Here is a 10,421-nt window from a genome sequence, read left to right on the forward strand (position 1 = left end):
TTTACAAACAAGAGGGGGTGTAAAAATAGCAACCCGGAGTGCTTCTCTAACAGGGGTGTCCGAACGAACATGGTGTTACTTATTTAAAGGGGTTTTCCCAATATACTTATGTGCTCCTCACCATTTTCAAAATCTCGATGTTGTCTGTGGCTAAAACCTTTTACAGACCTGATAGTGCTCAAAGGTGAGAGCTTGCTACAATTGTTTTCAGTGTAGGGAATCCTCTGTGTGGTAAACGGACTGGACTCCAGGCTGATACAATTAGGGACCCATTCACATGATGTTATTGCCCTACGTTTATCGTGTAGGTTGGGAAAGCTCCCGACGTACATGATAAACGCATTCATAGGGCTCCATTTTCCCAACAGAGCCTAAAAGAGTGTCCTTTTGGCCTCCATCTTGCTGGTATACGTCGGTATACCTTTTTTTTTGTGGCTGGAATAGCGTAGAAGATTGCGCTATTCCATTCTGTGGGATCCCACAAAGAAAAAAAAAACATATACCACACAGTACACGTTTTTTAACATGCCAGCCTATGGGTGACAGCCAGGTGCCACTAAATGGCATCCATCACAGGAATACCTATACATATACCTCGGGGAGCTCTCGACATTACTGTTCATATATGGACAGCGACGTCAGGAGTTTCTTATCGCTGGAGTCACCGAGCACAGCATCAGCTAGTGCTCCGCCCGGGGACTCCAACACTGCTCCGGACGTCACTGTCCATACATGAACAGTGAATTCAGGCGTTTTCGCAGGGTGACGTATCCCAGCGTATGCCATACAGTGGGATACATTTGGGCCTTTCATCTGAGGTGAACGTCAGGGGTCTTCCCAACGTATATCTCCGACGGACGGCCTAACCATGTTGTGAATGGGCCCTGCTGATGAGATAAGTGGCTCACAGAGGATTATCTAGACTGAAAACAATTAGGGTATGTTCACTGCAGCCTCCGTTATTACGGCTGAAATTACGGAGCTGTTTTCAGGAGAAAACAGCTCCGGAATTTCAGACGTAATGGCATGTTGCATGCGCTTTTCGCTGCGTCCATTACGGATGTAATTGGAGCGGTTTTTCCATGGAGTCAATGGAAAACGGCTCCAATTACGTCTCAAGAAGTGACAGGCACTTCTTTGACGCGGGACAGAACATCGTAAATCCCATTCAAATGAATGGGCAGATGTTTGCCAACGCTTTGGTGCCGTATTTTCGGACGTAATTAGAGGTTAAAACGCCCGAATTACGTCCGTAAATAGGGTGTGTGAACCCAGCCTTATAAGTATATACAAATTCTCAGCAGTGATACGTATTAGGTCAGGACAGGTTTTCAGACTCTAGAAGTTAAAATCAATGTTTCTATTCACGGACAGCAAACCGAAATTTTGAAAATGGTGAGCAATCGAAACAAAGTTTACCGTTATTACTTGCATTAAAGCGGAAAAACCATTTCATCTGATTGTCCGCAAACTGATCATATGCAATATGGCTGCGACACATTGCGTTACTGAACCCTGCTCCATCCTGGACGTCATGGAAACCCATTGGCACCGATGGGGGTGACAGAGGGCGTTGGCTTTCATAATACCATGCATTAAAAAAAAGCTGCAAAAAAAAGGTGTGTGACACTGGCCTTACTCGGATTCCACCCCGTCTAACCTCTTAGATGCTGTGGTCGATATTGACTGCAAAATCTGAGGGGTTAAATGGCCAGGATCAGAGATATCTTCATTTGCAGCAGAGTGTCAGCTCTAATATACAGCGGACACCCGCTGCGGATAGTACGGGCACATTTCCTGTGCCCGCACCATCCCCACTATACACTTACGGTGCATGACACTAACTACAAAGCTCCAGCACTGCAAATGTACGGTGGATGTCAACAAGGGTTAAAATATACTCTCTCACAACACTCCATATGCATTCGTTTAAACTTTCCGGTTGTAATGTGGACGTCTTAAAAAAAACCTGTATTTCAGCCTCACTAGTCGTTTTCCTGCCGTGAGATAGTGATGGGGTCCCAACAGATAAAGTACATGATAAATGTCCTTTGTGGGGTAAACTCCTTTCACACTATATACTGAAGTAAATTCGTTTGTTTTTTTAGCTGCTACGATTTTCTTTACAGGACGATGGGGCATCTATCTTAAGGCTGGGTTCACACGACCTATTTTCAGACGTAAACGAGGCTTATTATCCCTCGTTTTACGTCTGAAAATAGGGCTACAATACGTCGGCAAACATCTGCCCATTCATTTGAATGGGTTTGCCGACATACTGTGCCGACGACCTGTCATTTACGAGTCGTCGTTTGACAGCTGTCAAACGACGACGTGTAAAATGACTGCCTCGGCAAAGAAGTGCAGGACACTTCTTTGCAACGTAATTTGAGCCGTTCTTCATTGAAGTCAATGAAGAGCAGCTCAAGATTACAAGCGTCAAAGACGCCTCGCATAATACGAGGAGGAGCTTTTACGTCTGAAACGAGGCAGCTGTTTTCTCCTGAAAACAGTCTGTCTTTTCAGACGTAAAAGCCTCTCAATCGTGTGCACATACCCCGAGCTGCTGACCTGCGCTTTGAACAGCATTTCAGAGATTTTCTTTACAGCACCCACATGAACATTAGAAACCTCAGTCAAAAAACAACCTATTGATTTCTATGTGAGAATGTTGTGAGCATGCTCTGTGACCTGGGCAGAGGTCACTGTGCAGGGAGGGTGAGGAGGTGAGCTGTGTCCATCACCTATGGTCAATGGTGTGATCCTGTGTTAGGCTGGGTTCACACGACCACATTAACGTCCGTAATGGACGGACGTATTTCGGACGGAAGTCCCGGACCGAACTCAGTGCAGGGAGCCGGGCTCCTAGCATCATACTTATGTACGATGCTAGGAGTCCCTGCCTCTCCGTGGAACTACTGTCCCGTACTGAAAACATGATTACAGTACGGGACAGTTGTCCTGCAGAGAGGCAGGGACTCCTAGCATCGTACATAACTATGATGCTAGGAGCCCGGCTCCCTGCACTGAGTTCGGTCCGGGACTTCCGGCCGAAATACGTCCGTCAATTACGGACGTAATTAGTGTGTGTGCATATACCCTTACATGACATCATCTTTCATTGTAAGGCCCTGTTCACAGTGTTTTTTTACAAGTTTTTTGACCGAAAACCACGTCAGAAAACGCGCCAAAAACCGTCCGAAAACGCCTCATTGATTTCAATGGGAGGCGTTTTTTTTGCCCACGAGTGGTAAAATCCAGCTCTCGGGAAAAAGAAGCGACATGCCCTATCTTCGGGCGTCTACGTCTCTGACCTCCCATTAGGAGGCAGAAAAAGCGTTTTTCGCTGCATTTTTGCTTGCGACGCTCAATGGCCGCAGGCGAAAAACGCGGCAAATGGCGTGCAGGCAGATCAAAATTCCAAATGGAATTTTGAGGCAGAATTTTCTGCCTGCAAAAAAAAACTCTGTATGAACAGGGCCTAAGGTTGGATTCACACATTGCGTGTTTGTTGAAGATTTTTATTTTTTATTTTTTTTTAACCAAAGTCAGAAGTGGATCCAGGAAGGAGAAGTATATGTTTTTCCTTTAGATTTCCCATTTCTCTAGAAACCACTTCTGGCTTTGGATGAAAAAAATCTGCAACAAATACGTGATGTGTGAATCCAGCCTTATCCCACCTGATGCTAATGAGGAAAAGTCTATGAAACAGGAAGTTTCAGTCTGTTAGGCTGGATTCACACGAACGTGGCGTTCTTGCGCGCGTGAAAAACGCGCCGTTTCTGTTGCGTTGCAGTTGCGTGTGGCATCCGTTTGGGCAGCGTGATAGCGTATTTAACGCGCGTATGGCATGCGTTTTTTACGCGCGTCAAAACAACGGAGGGTGGAGTAATAGAGAGGACAGCCTACAAAAAGACACCTTCTCCAACACCTGCTTGCTGTGAGCACATGTTCGCATCCAGATTTCACGTTCCCTCACACTTTGGTCCGTGTTTGTTGTATTTGGGTGGTTTTACAGGTAAAAAAACTACAATATGCCCTTGACTCCGCTGGGCCGTGTGCTGCTCGCATGGATGGTTTCTAGGAGATTTGGTGAACGCCGACCCATGCTTGAGGAGGGAACCCGTAGAAGAGGGAGGATTTGGGTTCATCCACTTGTGGCCCAGCGCAGCTCCAAAGGCCATTTTCATACTCTATATGAGGACCTTCGCAGCCACCCTGAGAAATTTCGTTCGTTTTGCCGCATGTCTGTGTTGACTTTTGATCTTCTACTGGAGCAGATTCGCGCAGGCATAACCTACACGGACACCAATATGCGGCGCTGCATTTCCCCCGAGGAGCGACTCCTAGTGACGTTAAGGTATGTGTGTTTAAAACTCTTGCTGCTTACAGGCTGGTGTGTGGTTCTCATGTCCTCAAGCACGCTTATTTGTGTTGTGTGTTTTTGCATCTCGCCCATGTAGATTTCTAGCTACCGGAAACAGCTATCATTCGTTACATTTCGAATTCCTTCTTGGAGTGAGCACAATTTCGGCCATTGTCACAGGCACCTGTGTTGTGTTGTGGCTGCGATTGAAGGCCACAGTGATGCCGCAGCCGACGACAGACCACTGGCTTTCCATTGCATCAGACTTTCTCACCACCACCCAATTTCCGAATTGTATTGGTGCCCTAGACGGGAAGCATATTCGGGTCAAGAAGCCCCCCCACTCCGGATCCCGATTCTTTAACTACAAACAGTATTTTTCAATCGTCTTGATGGCCCTGTCCGACAGCAATTATTGTTTTACAATTGTACATATAGGGTCCTATGGAAGCTCCGCTGATGCCCGCATCTTTCGTACATCCCGGATGGGCGAGCGTCTGATGTGCAATCTGCTGTCGGTGCCGGTGCCGACCCACCTGCCTGGCTCGCGAGGACCACCAGTCCCTTATGTGATCGTGGCAGATGAGGGTTTCAGACTCACAAGTCAAGTCATGCACCCATTTGCTCGAAGAGGCTTGGACGACCGCCGGCGCATATTCAATTACCGGCTTAGCAGAGCACGCCGATGTGTGGAATGTGCATTTGGCATAATGTCCTCCAAATCGCGTGTTTTCCTCACCACCATGCAACTGAAGCCGCAAAATGTCACCCGGGTCATACAAGCGTGTATCGTGCTTCATAATTTTTGTCGCATACATGATGGGGGTTGTGATGCAGAATATCTTCAGCAAAATGTTTCGTCAACAACCATTCCACTGCCAATTCCACTTGGAAGGGCGCAAACATCGGGAATACGAGTACGCGACATATTTGCACAATATTTTGACAGCCCGGATGGAGCTGTGCCATGGCAGGAGGATGTTCTGTGAGGGCTGTCCTAGTTGAGATTAGTGGGCCTCAGTAGCGTTTTTGTGTGACTTTTGTAGTTCTTTGGGGAGGGGATATTTTGATTCTGCACTCGCAAGACATGAGGACCCTTGACGTGGGTTGCGAGCTTACATCTTTGGTGGTTTTCCTTTTTACGTTAAATCTCCTCTAGACGAATTAGCTTGGGAGGCCGCTTGCCTTAGCCCTTGGACACTAATTCCATGTCAAAAATCATTTGGTCCCCATTTCTCACACGACTGCAATGCAGGCGAGGGCAATATGCGGAATGGAGGTAAACCACCAAAGACAAACTAATACCTCTATCATGGCATGCTACAAACTTGCTCCACCGTCCTAATGTGGGGACATTACCTAAAATAATGTTTGGGGGAACCTGGGTACCAACACATAAAGGGAGGCAAACACAAATAATGAAACGTCGTCACAACATAACCATTTAATCTGGTAGTTCAAACGTAAACACTGAGCAGCATCCAGCTGTCAGAAAAACATATCCAACGCACCAACATGATGCTACAGAACTAAACTGTGACTTCCATGTTGACAGTCCCACATAGAAACACGCGGCATCGGCTCCACAATTCTATAAGTCCTGATACATATGTGAGGGAGACTGGTGGCTCTGCATCTCAGCACCACTATACTGTCCCTGGGACTGCTGAGGATGTTCCACACCAGCATAGTGGTGCTGATACTGAGGGTTTAGCCCTGCAGGGGGGCCCTGGACAAAGGGAGGCTGGGGTCGGACGTAGGGGGGGAAAGTGCGGTCGCGAGGCACCACATGACCTGGTGACATTACCCTCACCATCGGCCGTTGGTACTGTGGCCTTTGAAAGGTGTGAGCAGGCTGGGAAGGGAGAGGAGCAGAAGAGGTCAGACAATCTTCAGGCAATCCACGCCATTGCTCTACTACCTGGAAGCATTGGCGTGGATTGTTAGGAGGAGTGGCAGAATCAATAATAGCGAGGATGGCCCCTTGGACGCGTGCCATCCGGTAGTCCGGTACTCGCCGAAGTAGTGGCGCTATGGTACGTCCAAAAGCGTCACATCCATCCTCCTCCGAACAGCGCCTAAGGTACTCCAGGACTCTCGCGTCCACGTTGGCACCTGCTGGGGCAACCTGGGTGCGCCGGCGTCTGGCTGGTGGCGTCCGTGGATTGTCCAGGTCCACTGGCAGCTGGGGTTGGCTGCTTAACTGTGTGGCAGCTTGGGTTTGGGTACGGTCGGGGGTCAAGGGCAGCACGGGATCTTGTTCGGTGACCTGGTGCGCCTCCACATGGCCAGCCTCCTCCTCCGTGTCATTCAGATTATCACTGCATCTGCCAGAAACATTTATCGTTACTCATTTTCCCATGGCCACAAGGGCCATACAGATTTTTATACAGGCTATGCAGTGAACACACACATGTCATCAATGTAATGTCAGTACTTACGGTCGCATCTCCATAATGTCCTTGAGAAACATCAGCTGTTTCATATATATATATATATATATATATAGGGCCTTTTTTTGGACGCCCCATCCCCACTTCGCCCTTTGTTGCCATATTCCCTCCTAAACTGATCCCGACAGCTCCTCCACCGTGTTTTGACATCATCAACTGGACAAAGGAACAGGAGACAGACACCAAAATGAGACCATCTGACCGTACAGACAACTTCACTTGTCACAAACGTTGCTATACGTAATACACAACGAAACAATAAACACTGGCCTATACATTATGCAGTGCCACACGCGCGACCAAGCACTGTACAGAACATATGAAACACAAGGCTATACACGATAGCATGGGCGATTGCATCTGCATTCATTTAGATCAGCACTTACCTATGGTTTTGCGGTCTCTTGTGGTACTTTTTTCCCACTCCTGCCCAAATAGGCTATGCGCCACCTCATCCCAGGCTACCTCCTTGCCCGTGCGGTCGTGGTAGGCCTCATCATTCGTGTTCCACAACTGGGGTCTGTCATGGACCAAGCAAATAAGTTTCTCCACATCACACGCACGTGGCATTGCTGCAGATGTGTGTTGAAACTGTGCGCATGTGCTCTGAATGTGAAAAGGCACTTCCTGGTGGGTAGTTGTTTTGTCTAGTCTGCTCCACTCATTTACATAGACTTAACAAGTGCTGCGTGAAAAACGCTGTGCGTATGGAGGTGCTTGCGTGTGCCCTGCGTTGTTTTCACGCACCCATTGACTTCAATGGGTGCGTGATGTGTTGAAAACGCAGAATCAACGGACATGTCATGAGTTTTTTGCAACGGAGTAACGCTGCGCAAAAAACGCTGCCATGTCTGCACGGCCCCATTGACTAATATAGCTACGGGCAACGCACGTGAAAATCACGCGCGTTGCACGCGCGTATTTTACGTTCGTCTGAATAAGCCCTTAAGGGCTTAGTGATCCGTGTGAAAACTGACATTTCAGGATTTTTTTTGTAGGTTTATGTTTCTTCTAAAAACTTGATTCGTATAGGTCATTTTCTGACAAAACATTCCCTTTAAAGAGGCTCTGTCACCACATTATAAGTGCCCTGTCTCCTATATAAGGAGATCAGCGCTATACTGTAGGTGACCGCAGTGCTTTTTATTTAGAAAAACTATCTTTTTTCACAACGTTAGGAGCGATTTTGGTTTATGCTAATGAGCTTTCTTAATGCCCAAGTGGGCGTACTTTTACTTTCGACCAAGTGGGCGTTGTACAGAGGAGTGCATGACGCTGACCAATCGGCATCATGCACTCCTCTCCATTCATTTACACTGCACTAGCGATATAGTTATATCACTATGTGCAGCTACATACACAAGCCCTAACATTACTACAGTGTCCTGATAATGAATACACATGAAATCCAGCCTGGACGTCATGTGTACTCAGAATCCTGACACTTCTGACTCTTTTCTGTGAGATTCCAGCAACGGATATGAAATCTCGCGAGATCTCGGAGCTAAACGAGATTTGGTTTCACTTGCCGGAATCTCACAAGAAAAGAGTCAGAAGTGTCAGGATTCTGAGTACACATGACGTCCAGGCTGGATTTCATGTGTATTCATTATCAGGACACTAGTAATGTTAGGGCTTGTGTATGAGGCTGCACATAGCGATATATCTATATCGCTAGTGCAGTGTAAATGAATGGAGAGGAGTGCATGATGCCGATTGGTCAGCGTCATGCACTCCTCTGTACAACGCCCACTTGGTCGAAAGTAAAAGTACGCCCACTTGGGCATTAAGAAAGCTCATTAGCATAAACTTAAATCGCTCCTAACTTTGTGAAAAAAGATCGTTTTTTCAAACAAAAAGCATTACTGTCACCTACATTACAGCGCCCATCTCCTTATGTAGGAGACAGGGCACTTATAATGTGGTGACAGAGTCTCTTTAAGGGTCAGTTCAGAGTTTTTTCCCGAAAATCCTCCCATTGATTCCAATGGGAGGCGGAGGCATTTTTTTCCCGCGAGCGGAAAAACCGGCTCGCAGGAAAAAGGGACATGCCCCATCTTCGGTCATTTACGTCTTTGACCTCCCATTGACATCAATGGGAGGCAGAGAAAGCGTCGTATTTCGTGGCGTTTTTTGCCAGCGGCGGTCAATGGCCAAGGGCAAAAAAACGCCACGAAAATCGGCGAGCAGGCAGAGCAAAATCTGCCGGCAATAAACAGTGTGTGAACCCAGCCTTACAATTCTCCTGCCCCTACTGAACAACGCTTGAAACAGCCATACATTAATTATTGAGTACAAGAACTCAGGGTCACCCTGGACCACAATTAATGGTGTAAGATTTGAATAAATGCTGGAAAAAACTCAAATTGCTTCACCACAAAGGAGAACATTTAGAAGATTCTCTTTACTCTTGTAATCTTCACAAGGTTTTTCATGATCGTTCCCCAACGTGATGGAAAGGCTGTGCTCCTAATGCCCATATATTTTGGTCCTGTCCCAAAGTACAGGATTGTTGAAAACCTGTTCAACTCTTGCGCTCCTAGTACCCAGATTTCAGTCTCCGTGCACATTGTGTACGAAGATTCCCGTTACAGAAAATGAGGCCTTATATTCAAATAGGTGTTTCTTTTTACTGCTGCTCGATTGACCAATACGGCCGGCAGTCTTTTCTCCATGACTCACCAGACCACTGTAAGGGCATGCCCCCACGTGGCGGATTTCCTCCGCAACTGTCCGCATCAATGCCGCACAGAATCTGCGTTGCAGATTCTGCGGCGGATCTGCTCAAAATGTGCAGTAAATTGATGCGGACTAGCTGCTGCGGACTGCGGGAAAAGTGCTTCCCTTCTCTGTATCAGTGCAGGATAGAGAGAAGGGACAGCACTTTCCCTAGTGAAAGTAAACAAATTTCATACTTACCGGCCGTTGTCTTGGTGACGCGTCCCTCTTTCGGCATCCAGCCCGACCTCCCTGGATGACGCGGCAGTCCATGTGACCGCTGCAGCCTGTGATTGGCTGCAGCCGTCACTTAGACTGAAACGTCATCCTGGGAAGCCGGACTGGAGACAGAAGCAGGGAGTTCTCGTTAAGTATGAACTTCTATTTTTTTGACAGGTTGCTGTATATTGGGATCGGTAGTCACTGTCCAGGGTGCAGAAACAGTTACTGCCGATCGCATAACTCTTTCAGCACCCTGGACAGTGACTATTTACTGACATCGCCTAGCAACGCTCCCGTAATTACGGGAGCCCCATTGACTTCCTCAGTCTGGCTGTAGACCTAGAAATACATAGGTCCAGCCAGAATGAAGAAATGTCATGTCAAAAAAGCAAGACGCATCCGCAGCACACATAACATGTGCATGACAGCTGCGGACTTCATTGCGGAATTTAGAATCTCCATTGAAGTCAATGGAGAAATTCCGCCGTGAGTCCGCAACCAGTCCGCCACAACTCCGCAAGAGCCCTAGCATGCTGCGGACACCAAATTCCGCTCCGCAGCCTATGCTCCGCAGCGGAATTTTACGTATCGTCTAAACGAACACTGCTAAATAAAAGTGGAAGTCAATGGACAAACGGCTCCGCTGCGGATTAACGCTGCGG

Source organism: Rhinoderma darwinii, chromosome 3 (assembly GCF_050947455.1).
Source record: "Rhinoderma darwinii isolate aRhiDar2 chromosome 3, aRhiDar2.hap1, whole genome shotgun sequence".
NCBI classification, from domain to species: domain Eukaryota; kingdom Metazoa; phylum Chordata; class Amphibia; order Anura; family Rhinodermatidae; genus Rhinoderma; species Rhinoderma darwinii.